The following is a 13,684-nucleotide window of genomic DNA, read 5'->3' on the forward strand; positions in this document are numbered from 1 at the left end:
AAATCATTCAATAAAGATTACCATAGTGGAGAAATACTGAAAGGTTTGGCATGTTTTATTCCCTCACATTCGTGTGATGAATGAAAACGTCCACTATGAAATCACATGCGTTGTGCGAGGTTAGTATTACTAACCTCGCATGTTGTGTGAGTGGGGTGGATGAACCTCTATGGCTTCGTGATATTTTTTTCTTTTTCGATTTGTCACGATCATTTATTCTAATTTTTCATGATTTTCAGCAATTAGATGATCTTTCTAATATAAAGCTATGTCAAGTATCCCTTTACTAGTTCACTTGAGCTAGTTCGATAAGGTTATGATATTTTGGGCCTTTTATTGGGGCGAGGGATAGGGAGGAAAATAGTCAATGTTTTTTTTAATCCATGCTAGTTGCTACGGTATACTGCCGAGAATGTATGGCTATATAACCTCATTCGTAGAATCGTAGGATGAGTGACCGTACCCAGTGATCGTACCTTGTCCTTGGTATGAAAGGAGAAATATCAAATTATAGATTATCACTGCCACTGACATTGCTGATGTCTTGATGATGAGATTGTTGGTAAAACACTAACGTTACTTTTTCAAAATCATCTTAACAACAAATTTTATAGCCATATAGGCCTAGATCCATAGGGGGCCTATAAAATAAACAAACTTTCATATCTACAAATAAAAGACTTTTTTTATTAAGTCGATCTACATGATTGTGCATTGTATTTTGTTAGATTTAACGATAGAATCTACCCGTGCCAGCGTCAGAGAGGAATTTTTAGTTTCACAAACTTAGACAGGAATAACCGTCGTTTCTGGGGATTTATTCAACAATTTCTGACATTTTACTGTAATCCCCATTCACCGACGGTAAAGTGTCCGTGTGGGCTCCCATTTGTTATAACCCCAGCACCTTTGTCCGACCAGAGTCCAAAGTTTGAGGTTCTTTTACACATCGAGGTTACAATCTAAGGATATTTAAACTAAACATTCTTAATATTTAAATATTCAATTTTACAAAAATTTAAACGATATAGATGAAAATGCATGAAAATTATACTTTACCGATGTTTAGTTGGGTACGACACAGGAAAACAGGTCAAAATGGCAGCCAAACTATGAAAACGAACGCGGAGAGGGCGTCAACAATGTACGAATGTGATATCGATATTGCATTCCACCAGCACACCTACAAGGCAATAATACGATACACTCACGAAGACAAACGATAATAGTTATAATCGCGATATATCGAGACATTAACGATAATGACGTCATTCAAGATGGCAACTTGCACGTCAGGTCAGGAGAAAATGGCTTAGATGACAGATTTCTCAATCATCCAGTGCAGTGGATTTTTTTAATTTTATCAATAAATCCGGTCCAACTCCAAGGTAGCCTATGCAATTACTTAAATTATTTGTATTTCCCTGAATTTCATAATTAAATTTCGCTCAAAAAACAGTTTTAAATCGCGATCTATAAAACGCTAGTTCACTATACGTTGTCTGTAGCCACGGACCCCCAACCACTTCAGTCTATGTATGGTGAGTGGAGCCAACGCAGTTCAGCGGAACAACCAAAATACAGAGACTGAAGCTTTAGGTCTACACAAACATCGTTTCCGCCGTGTCGGACTGCAGTCACTGACCATGGACTGTCTGCAGTTTGCGATGTTAGCTAATTGATGGGTTAATAATGTAAATTGACAAATACATTAAATACAGTTTATTATGGAGAAAATACAGTTATATTTGAAAATATGAAGTTATTCTACTGGAAGCACAATCTAATCAAACAATCAATAGGCCTACTCACTCTAGAAGAATCGGGATATCTCGATCTCGACCGCTACACGCTACTCGACTTTCGTCTGCAAATTTCATAGCTGGTATACACGTACGTGCAAAGCGCCAACTTAATGTGTTCCGCCATTTTGCTTGTTGGTTGCCGATAAAATGCGCATTTTCAGATTTTTTTACGCTCAGTCATTATCCATGACTGAAACATTGACCAATCAAAAAATAAGATTCTATAAGAAATATGAATATTCATATACGAAAGTATAAACGTAGATAATTCAGTTTTATGTGAAATTTAAACACAATTCTTCAAAATTGGGTTAGTTTTATGTCTGTAAAATGACCCTTAAAACCAAAGTTTTTTTTCGAAAAAATAAGGGTTTTCCCAAGTTGTCATGGTAACATGGTCGGAATTACAAAAGCTTATCAAACACTTCATTTCAGTGATCGAGGATGTATTTGTTTACGGTATACGTCTACATAAGTTATGACATTTTTTTCCAGACCATGGATGAACTTTCAAAAAGAGATATTTTAGGCAAGTTTTTATGATTTCCGGCAATTTTCTGACACAGGCATTTAGAAGACGTAATTTTTACAGAATTAGAAGAAGACATCATGGATTTTCCTAATTATCACGACGGATATGCAACTTACTTGTAAATAAATCAAACAAAGTCTATGATTCATTTTCGATAATTCAAAAAGAGACATTCAAGTCTCTGATTGAGAGCCGCAGATTGAACATTCGCACGGCGCAATGGTAACGTTTTCGCCGAATTCGTCGGGGCGAAAACACCAAGCGAGCCGTCCCACTCACCAGTCCCGAACGCTGCGCTGTATGTTTGATGATATATCTGGTGCCATTTCGTGCTTATAAATTTGTTTTTTCTACAATGCCACTATCTCATTAAAATTATTTGTCATGATAACATTTGAAATATTATCGTTTAATGGCCCAAAGGATCGACTGTAATAAAATACACTTTGAAATATTGTCAGAGAGTGATTAGTTAGGTGATGTTTATGGTCAGAATTTAGTCATGGCTTCGGGTGAACTTACGCGAACGCGGTCACTTGCTCACGGGGCGAGTCGGCCTGGCCCTTTGGTGGAAGGCCGTTAGGTGCAGTGCAGCAAGAGCAGAGTTGGGAGTTAAGTAAAAATACTTTGAAATAAGTAATCTGCAACTATTTTTTGTCTTACTCTTATCCCTTTAGATTAATTAGATAAGAGATTAAAATTCTAAAAGTTTAAATCCAATTTTAGACAGTGGCATAACAAAGAGTGGTGCTTTATAATTATGGGGGGGGGGGGGTCTTGCATGCCCCCAATTCAGAAAAAAGAGGAAAAGGAAAGATCAATCATGCGAAATTGTTCAATTGGATTTTTGTAACAAAAACATCAAAATTATGCTCAATTGCTCATGTCGGTTGCAACTTACTAAATACTTTTTAAATTTTGCCTGATCGATACACCATATCGTATAACCCTTAATTTTTTTCGCTCGTTACGCCACTGATAAAGTGATATAACAGCTAGTTTATGCCAACATTATTTGGTTGCGGGATCAAAGCATCAGCTATAGCTAAACATTTATACTTTATGCCTGTTCAACTTCAAATACAGATTTAGGCCTGCATTTACGAGATGTTTTTAAGATCTATGGGTGCCTTTATTATTTTCATTTTCAATTAAAACAATTATTAATTATGTATTAATTTAGTATTAACCTCCATGATACATTTTACTGTGTTAAATCATGCCATTTCTTTTATATTAAGCCCTTGTAAAATCATGCTCAGTAGCAGACCCCCCATATATAAACACAATAGAAATGTATATAAAATGAATTGACCCACCCCCCCCCTGCTTCCTTATCGAGGACAAAATGAAAATAAAAATCAAAATAATTGACCGCCCCTTTGACGAGGCAGCTGTCGGTGGCATGATGTCTTTGATCTTTTTGCGTGTAAAAATAATACTGAAGAAATATAGGGGCACTCTAAGTGTCCCCCATGAAAATCGATCTGGATCTGCAAGTGCATGGGGCTGAGCCCTCTCCAATGTCATAGCTACACCATGGCTCCGTAACACAAAGATTAGCGATCAATTGCTAAATGAATTGGCTAATCAAGATCAATGTTACACGCGCATTTGTCGCAAAATACTGACTAAGAACCAATCAGAAGCGTTCTTTCATATTTGCTATTCATCGCAAACCTTTGTGTTACGGAGTCTATATCTTTACGTTCTAGCTCTCATATTTTTCAGCTCCCTGATTTTTTTGGAAGAAAAAAAAACAAGGCGAAAGAAAAGAGTGAAATAAATCCAATACGATTAATCACAATTTGAGTTGTTTGAAAGAATTATACTTATCAGATAAACTGAATTAAATTCTACAATGATGAAGAATATTAAACAGCAATCTTGATAAATTCTGTGTTTTTTTTTCAAAATCAGAACCAATTAACCTTTTTCTGATTTTTCTGTCACTTTCCACATTTTGAAGAAAAAAATTAAGTTGTTCATCGACGCCCTGTACTGCATGATGAAACTGTATCCCCACTGGGTCCTCTTAACTCCCCCCCCCCCCCCCTCTCCCCCCCACCCCCATAAAGCGCCTTGCTCATTTCTCTTATCTCACCTTGACCTTAATTAGTTAATCTTAACGATTTGGCGGTACTGTCAAACGTGACTGGTCGCCATCATAGCTTCATCCCCAACAAACACGGAACAATCACAACAATATTCTGTTGTTCGACCCAACATCATTCCGTTCAATACGCGTAAGGCCATACGTGGGCATGCACAAACAACGTGGGTTCTCAAAAACTGACCCGCGTTTGGACTGAAATTGTGATTAAAATAAAAATGTCATAAATAACACAAAAATATGGGTGTAATAACGGATATTTGATTAACGGAAAAACATCAATCGCTTATTCATAAGAATTCCGGAAAAGATTTGAACGAGGTTTTTATCAATGGTAATCAAGAGGAATTAGTGTATAGATGAATGGCGCTCAACGTTAGCCGGGTGAGGGCGCGCGCCAAATTTGGCCAGAATCTGGCAATATGGCGTCGCCCTTTAAGCTGACGTTGGGTCTATGGCTCGTGCACGTACGTGGGTATCGCCGAGTTAACCAATCGCAAATGGAAAAATAGAGGCCTATTTCACGTACCAGTTGGCAAATGGAGGATATAGGGGAGAAAATGAAAGAGAGCGATAAAAAAACACACACACTCTCCCTCTCTTTTATCTTTCTCTATCCTGACTCTCGATTCGTATCTCTTCCTTCGTCCACTCTGTTTTACTGTATTTTTAATGGTGAATTACAACGAAACCCAATTTTCTGGCCACTGTTTTTTTTTTTCAAAATAGAGTGCTTTTTTACCCAAGACCCAATTTAATCAGGAGGGGGCCGAGCCGGCCCCGCCCCTCCTATTTTTTGACAATCTGCAGAAAAGTGTACTCTTTAACTTGATAGAAACTATGAAAAACAGAAAGAAAAAAAGAAAAGGGTATTATACCATGATGTGTAATTTACAGCCTCGTAACGGCCGGCCCAAGAAAAGGTGAGGGGAAGAATTGGACTATAGACTTTACATGAAAATTATCGCTCGCGCTTCGCGCTCGTATTGCCTGTGTAATTAATCCCATTCAAGAGGATTAAATGACACTTAATATATCCAGTTCTGAAATCAATTTGCACACAATATTTTAGCTTGCACATCAAGCTTTCATTATTTTGTTTGATTTACACAAATTGTTAATGCATATATATCAAAATTTTCAGCTCGAATTGTTTGATTTGTGAGATATCTATCCTCTTTGGAAATTCTTACCAATATTCGTCAAAATGCTCCTTTATCATGTCAGTGTATAAAAAAATTGGCTCGTGCTTCACGCTCGCATTTAATTGTTTGAGACACACAGCTTGTTCTTTATTTAAATAAAAACGCGCATAGACTGTCCAGTTTTCAGGTCGTAATATCAAATGTTTTGAGCTCGCGCTTCGCGCTCTCATTATCTAATTGGTGATACTTGTATCCTCTTCATTAATCACTAAAAACAGTCCTAATTGAGTCCCTTTTCACGTTACTTTAATAAAATTTCGGCTCCCGCTTCGCACTCGCATTGCCTTTAGTTTGATACTTTTCTTGGTTCATGATTATAAAAACTGCTCAGAATCTTCAGTTTTAAAGACATAAAACATAAAAAAATAGCACGCGCTTCGCGCTCGCATTATATATTAAGACCACATGAGATACCTTATATTGTTTATAGCAATAAAAACTAACATATACTTAAAACTTCAGTCTTTAGTTAGGACTACCCCCTGAAAAACCAACAAAAAATCAGGTTATATAGCGGCCAATCGAGAAAAATGCTGATGAAAATATTTTTCGGACCCCGCCCCCTTATTGGCGAAAGCTGGATCCGCCCCTGTTAATGATGACAATTCTATAAGGAGCCTCAAGAGGTAAAGCGTATTTGTTTAAAACAATGGTAAATTCCTGGCATCTTGCAATAGTCACTGTAACTATCATGACGACCATATAAGAAAATAAGACTTTTTTTCATTGTGTACATTGTTTGATTGAGTCGTTTGTACATTTTACGATATATCACTGAAAAAATAGGCTAGAAAAGTGTTCCCATTAAAATACAGCTGCTTTTTCTCATTCTGATCCCCCTCTCCCTCTCCATCTCTGTCCTTTCTCTCTTTCTCTATAGCATTATAATACTATACACATACAAACCCAGACTGACCAATGTTGACTGCTCAACTATCATGACTATATTTTAATTCATACACGAAAATTCAAGATAAAATATTGAAAAGCAAGAAGGGCAAATGAGTAAATACATGCTATAACTATCACTGATGCAAGATAATAGTCAAATGCGGATTTTAATATGAATTACAACGTCTCAGTTTCAGTTTGGTTTATTTCATTTCAACTCAAATCAATTTTAACAGCAAAAGAAATCATTACAAAGATATAAATGAATATGGAAGTATATACAGTATGACAATGTGGCATATATAAGTAAATATATACAATAGACACGAAACAATATAATCATTATATAATCTTTACTATTTAAATAAATGTTGAGGAAATGGAGGGATCCACTAAAAAGCAGGGCTTGTTGAGTGTGGATTCCTCAAAGAATAAGTTAAAAGACAGGTTTGTAGGTATAAGTATAAATGCAAGAACGAGAAAAAAAAAATCGTAAGAAAGCTATTGTGATGGATGGAGTACGGAAATGATGGATGAAAGTGAAAAGATAGATAACCGAGAAGAAAGACTGGTGCACCTGTGTGGATGAAAGAGAATGAAGGGGGGGAATAAGGGTGATGGCAGATGAAAGGGAAGGATAAAGAGGAAAGAAGAGAGAGAGAAAGAGAGAAGTTGGGTCCTGAGCGCTCAATTTGGACTTACTCTATAAGATTCGAGAATGTGCTTTTTTAGCTTGATTTTAAAACAGTTCAGACTGACGGAGTTAATGATGTCGTGACTGAGTGTATTCCAGTAATTAGGACCGTAAAAGGAAATTGTTTTTTGTGCGAGTTGAGTGCGGGTACGGGGAAGGTGAAAACGGAGTGATTGTCTTGTTGGGTAATTGTGAATGGCGTTATTTTTTGTAAACATGTTAATTAATATGTTTGGGAGTTGGTTTGAATTCAATTTGTACATAAATTGCCCTGTTTGAAAAAGAAATAGATCTGGAAGTTTTAAAATATTGGACTTGTAAAATAAATTGTTAGTATGAGAACGAGGAGGAGCATTATGTATAATTCTTATAATGTTCTTTTGTAAGATGAGAATTTTGTCTGTAAGATATTTGTTGGCGTTACCCCATGTCATTATTCCATAATTCAGATAGGGAAGTATTAGGGAGGAATATAGTGTAAAAAGTGTTGATTTTGGAAAAAAGTGTCTTATTTTATTCATTATACCAATGTTCCTTGATATAGTTTTGGATATATTTTGAATATGAATGTTCCATTTCAATTTATCGTCAATCATGAGACCTAAAAATTTAGTTGAAGAGACCCTATTTAGAGCAGTATCGTCCAAAAAGGATGTCTCCAAGTAGATTTTGCAAAGTGTTACTAAATAACATAAAGTTTGTCTTCAGGATGTTAAGGGATAATTTGTTTGCTTTAACCCATTCAACTACATGTCTCAGTTCACGATTTATAGTAGACAATAGTGTATTTTGGTTCGCATGGGAATAAAATAAGGTCGAATCGTCTGCAAATAAAATGAAAGATAGAACATCTGAAGATTTATAAAAGTCATTTATGTATATTATAAATAACAAGGGACCTAGTATACTACCCTGTGGAACTCCACAATTTATTGGTCGCAATGCAGAACTGTGATTATCTATTTGTACAAATTGTTTTCTATTCGATAAATAATTCCTGAACCATTCCAAGGCTTTCCCTCTAACACCATAGTGTGACAACTTTACTAATAGGATATCATGGTTAATTGTATCGAAAGCCTTGGAAAAGTCCAGGAATATTGCAATTGTATGTAAATGTTGATCAACGGCATGTGATAATGTATCGATGCATTTCAATACCGCTTGAGTTGTATTGTGATTTGCTCGAAAGCCAAACTGTGATTCGCAAAAAACATTATGTTTGTTTAAGAAGTCTGTTACTCTAATAAATACGATCCTTTCCAAAACTTTGGATAAGGATGGTAACAGTGATATTGGTCTGTAGTTTTTTGTTTCAGATGTGTCTCCTTTTTTGAATATCGGGATTACTTTCGCAATTTTAATGTTATTTGGTACAGTGCCACTAGTGAGTGATAGGTTAAAAATGTGGGCCAGCGGAGTCGCTATTGTTAAGATTATGGATTTGAGGAGACAGTTATCAATTTCGTCGTGTCCTGAGCTTTTCTTTCCTTCTAACCTATTCACTATACCGATAATTTCCTCACGGTCAGTAGGGACAAAAAACAAAGAAGATTGGTTATTATTCCCCAGATAATTATCAAATTTACTGCCAGTTGTCGGAATATTTTCAGCAAGTTTTTCTCCAATTTGAGAGAAGTACGAGTTAAAAATCTTAGCTATCGCTTGAGGTTCTTCAGTAAGATCGTTAGTCTCTGATTTAATTTTGATAATATTTTGCGTTTTACTGTTTCTGTTTAATGTTCTGTTAATTATTTTCCATGTGTTTCTCATGTTATTTTTATTAAGCTCAAATTGCATTGCATAATAATGTTTTTTCGCTTGTCGTAGTAAATTGGTCAAAATATTTTTATATCGAGTGTATTTTCACGAGTCTTATTATTTGGATTAGTTTTGTATTTATAAAACAGATTATTTTTCCGGTTTATCGATCTTAAGATAGATTTAGTCACCCATGGAGATCTAGGGTATTTTTTATAGTTATTCACTCGTTCTCTAAATGGTATACAAATATCAAATTTATCCTTTAAAATATCAATAAAATTATTGTAAGCCTCATTCACGTCCTCAGAATCATATATAAATTTGTTGCCAGTTAACTGTACTTAAATTTTCATTCAGGCGCTCTAAATTTCTGGCATTTAAACATCGAGTTTTTATTTTAGAATTACGACTTTCATCTCGTGTGTTTAAAAGAGTAGTTCTACAGAAAATAGGGTAATGGTCAGATATATCAGAAATAACGATTCCTGATTCTAAAGGCATATCTTGCATATTAGTAAAAATGTTATCAATTAATGTGGAAGATCGATCTGTTACTCTCGTAGGTTTAGTTATGGAAGGTAAAAAAGAAGCCGAAAGAATCATTTCAAGAAAATCGTGAGGAAATCCTTGAGCATTGGACTGCAACAAATTGGCATTGAAGTCACCCATTAAGAAACAGTGTTTATTTTGAATAATTGGACTTTGTAAAATGTTTTGGATATCTCTTAAGAAATCATCATGGGGACATTGAGGAGGACGATAAATCACCCCTATTATCACATTCCTACTGTGTTTATTTTTAACCTCTATAAAAAGTGATTCAAGACTGTCATTCATGTGGGTAAGATTTTTTAAACAAGAGTAATCTAGTCGGTTCGGTATATACATACCAACACCGCCTCCTGGTCTATTATGTCTGTTGTTTGTGAGTAAATAATAATCATCAATATTCAAAAGAGAGTTACTAGAGTGTTGGAGCCACGTTTCAGTCAGACCAATAATAGGGCTATTATGTGAATTAAAATGTTCTAGAAGTAGATCAAGCTGATCAAAATTCTTGTTCAGGCTCCTTATATTTAAACGTAATGAATCAGGTAAAAGAAACAAAATATAAAACAAGGCATCGGGTGTTGGAACTGTTATGAGGTGCCAGTTTACTCCTTTTTAGTTTTCTGTGATCATGCAAGAACAAGCTGATCAGGAGCGGATCCAGGATTTTCCGAAGGGGGGGGGCATTTTGTACAGGAAAATTTAGACAACCCCCAAAATAATTTTCACTGCCAAATACATAGTTCCAGGAAAAATAAGATAGCAAAAAAAAGGGTCTTCATTGCCAAATCAATGTCATTTTGTTCCATGAACAATTTGACAAGCAACAATAAAAGGCCCTCACTGGCCGATGCATGACATATTCCACCATTTGTTTTTGTCCCTCTCAAAAATGGGGGGGGGCACTGGATTCATCACTTTATGAAGTTTCAATCTCTTACACTAGCTCATACCAGCTAGAAAAGGCGGACATCAAATACCGATTTCATCGTATTATAAATCATAATATATCAAATGTCTTATTTGAGTAAAGTATCTTCGCTCTGTAACTTTGAAATTACCATCGAGCAACCGCCCTTTCACATGGAAAAAAATCGTCATTTTGAATGATGATTCCAGTGAAATATAAGGCCAATTCCAGTGAGATAAGGCGATTTTTTAGCACTGCATGTGAAACCAAACTAGTACATGATTAGATTCACAAACGGTAATCACAATCACGATTTCACCAAGGACACATTTTGCTTACGCTCGGGAATTCGAATTCAAATCCCAGTTTTCGAGTGAGCGTGTGAAAGGTCCGATGATTCTCAAGACAAAGTAATTGCAATCATCATTACAATGATGGTTCAAGATTCACGTGTGAAAAGGCCCTAAGTCTAATGTTTCAGTCCTTCTCTTCCTTCTGACGATTTGAGTATCGAGGGAGGAAAGGGGTGAGTTGTGTGGTGAAGGATGACTGAGGCCCGTATTCTGAAGTCAGGTTACCTTAACTTAGACCATGGTCTAACTCAGTGCTAAAATTATGGGAAGCCAAAAGTGTCAAAATTCTTATTAAGTTGTATGTTTCTTATGTTTTCTGTGCTCTTTCCTGATTCATCGATGGTGAAGACAATCATCTATTTATACTACCTAGACAATTATGAATGATTTGAGAGCAAAATGAGTTGAAATATGATATATCTACCATTAGTGGTTTATGTAACCATTGGCTGTCCATACTTAAACCACAACTTCAAACCTGAGTTTAAGTTAAACCCGACTTCAGAATACGGGCCTGAGAGTGCAATTTTTTTGTGTGTGTTTGCTTTTATCACAACTTCCTCATTTTTTTTATTTAATGGTATTGTAAAGAACAAAATATCATGTTAAACTTATTTTAAGTGTGTTTGTGTTTTTTTTTGTAATTACATTCACAGAGATTTTTTGAGCATGTAGAAGATTCCATTCTGCATGAATATTCCCTTTGTGATTATATATTATTACAACAAAGTATAGGCACAGATTGTATACTTTGGAATAGTGGAGTTTAAATGTTTATATATGAATTCTAAATCAATTATGTTAATGATTTCATGTTATTCATTGTTTTCACTTTTTATACAGTGCGTATCAAAAAAAGTTTACACTTTAAAAAAGCCCTGGGAATTAAAAAATATACAACATGTGGGTAATTTTTTCACATATAATTATGGGTTTGGGTCTCATCTATCCAATGAAGGTAAACGTTTTGACAGAATGTTACACTTGAGTGAGCACTGTCCATTTTTGTAAAGCTCGCAGAAATCTGTTTGCGCAGAAATGCTTGTTTTCACGCTGTGTCAAGTGGAAAGGGCGAAATCAAACTTACCCTGTGAAGCATTTCTCATACATATCCCTTGCACTTTTAGCCAATTGAAATAAAACGGATACATTCAAGCATTTTGTAACAATTTTGCCGCCCAAATTTGAAATTTCAACACTTAGTAAGCACAACCTTTACCCTTTTTGTGCCAGCTGGATCTGAGGACATAACTGAATCTGAACAAAAGTTTATATCAGACATCTCCAGCATTTTTCACTAAGTTTTTATCATTTAAAGTTGGTTTACATTTCATTTTCATTTAATACTTGTTTCTCCACACTTTTCCAAAGCTTGGCAATGATTAACAAAATGAAAATCAAGCCTAAGCCATTTCATGTAAATCACAGCTCAGTGTAAAGCAAATATCGTCACGATGGACTCGGTGTGTGGGGGAGTGGGATGGGGCGCAATGCACTCTTCGAAGTGTTTTGGGCAAGGAAACAAGTTTAAAAAGGTAAAAGATATCTTCATATCAATTTTACTTGCTAATTTCCACATGTTCTTCATGATTAAGGTCTACTTTTATTCGCATAACTATTTCAAAGTTCTGCGCAAATCATTTTTCACCAACTTTTCAAAACTAAGTGGTGCTCAGTCAAGCAGAAATATTTTTCGACAGTTATATCGTCATTTGCTTAAATGGATCTGTACCAATGCTAAAATGTGGAAAAATCGTCAGGATATTACAAATATATAATTTTACAGGATTTTTTCTAAGTGTAAACTTTTTTTTGATACGCACTGTATACATGCATAATGAGAAAGAAATAAAATATGACTTAAAAACAAACAAAAAAAAGAGAAAAGTATGCTGTTACATTATGGCAGATATTTGCCTAATATAATACCCTAATATCGAACTAATATAAACTTATAAAGGAAAGTTACTAATGTTCATATTCAAAGAGCCTTTCGAACCGAATAGACATTTTAATCAAAAGATCATTACTACTACGTTTAAATAAACTAATGGAAACAAGATCTATCTTCATTCTGAAATAACAAATCACTCCCACTCCCTTACCCCTTCTACAACAATTCGTCTTTCAAAACAGAAACGTTTCGTTTCGTTAGCTGTACAAACGATTAATATTGATTTTTTTCTCTCTACTGTTTTCATAACGAATGTAACTTGAATTTCCAATCAGAGTGGTTAAATTTGAAGATTACCAGTCAAAACAGAAAAAGCAGTAATGAGAATCACATCTCTCTGGTCGGCAGATGAATTCCGGCCATGGAGTTCGTTTGAAAACTGTTGAGAGAAATGAAAATGAATCATATGTTAAAATCAGAACATAGCAAACTTCCTATACGGTTGGCAGTGAGATAATGGAGAATGGCCCAATTTCTGAAGTCGGGTTTAATTTAAACTCTGGTCTAAATTTGTGGTTGACTATGGATAGCCAATTATTGTGACATGAATCAGCTAATTTCAAATCATTCTTAATTGTTTGGGAATGATACATAGAAAGACAACTGTCTTCACCATTGAAGAAGTAGGAAAACGCACGTAACATAAGAAACATATCAAAATAGTGATTTTTAAAGATAACTGTCTTCACCACTGAAGAAGTAGGAAAACACACCGTAAACATAAGAAACATATCAAAATAGTGAATTTTTTTTTACATGTTTGGCTTACCATAATTTTAGCACAGTTAGAGTGAGACCACGGTCTAAGTTAACCCCCGGTTAAACCCTAGTCCAGAATATACTGGCCATCGGATGCATACCTCAACATCGTTAACATTGTGAATTATGGCGGGAAAATATCACGAATAATTTAT

The 13,684-nt window shown here is 35.2% G+C and overlaps 1 protein-coding gene across 1 annotated transcript in view; it reads right to left on the reverse strand.

Moving 5' to 3' along the window:
• LOC121428537 (valine--tRNA ligase-like) overlaps positions 1 to 1,865 on the reverse strand; it is a 37,482-nt gene extending 35,617 nt beyond the window's left edge. The window contains exon 1 of the mRNA XM_041625229.1: positions 1,813 to 1,865. The gene's annotated coding sequence lies outside the window, so the exon portion shown is untranslated. The remainder of the gene's footprint in view (positions 1 to 1,812) is intronic.
• Between the last annotated feature and the right edge of the window lie 11,819 nt (positions 1,866 to 13,684).

Source organism: Lytechinus variegatus, chromosome 15, assembly GCF_018143015.1.
Source record: "Lytechinus variegatus isolate NC3 chromosome 15, Lvar_3.0, whole genome shotgun sequence".
NCBI lineage: Eukaryota > Metazoa > Echinodermata > Echinoidea > Temnopleuroida > Toxopneustidae > Lytechinus > Lytechinus variegatus.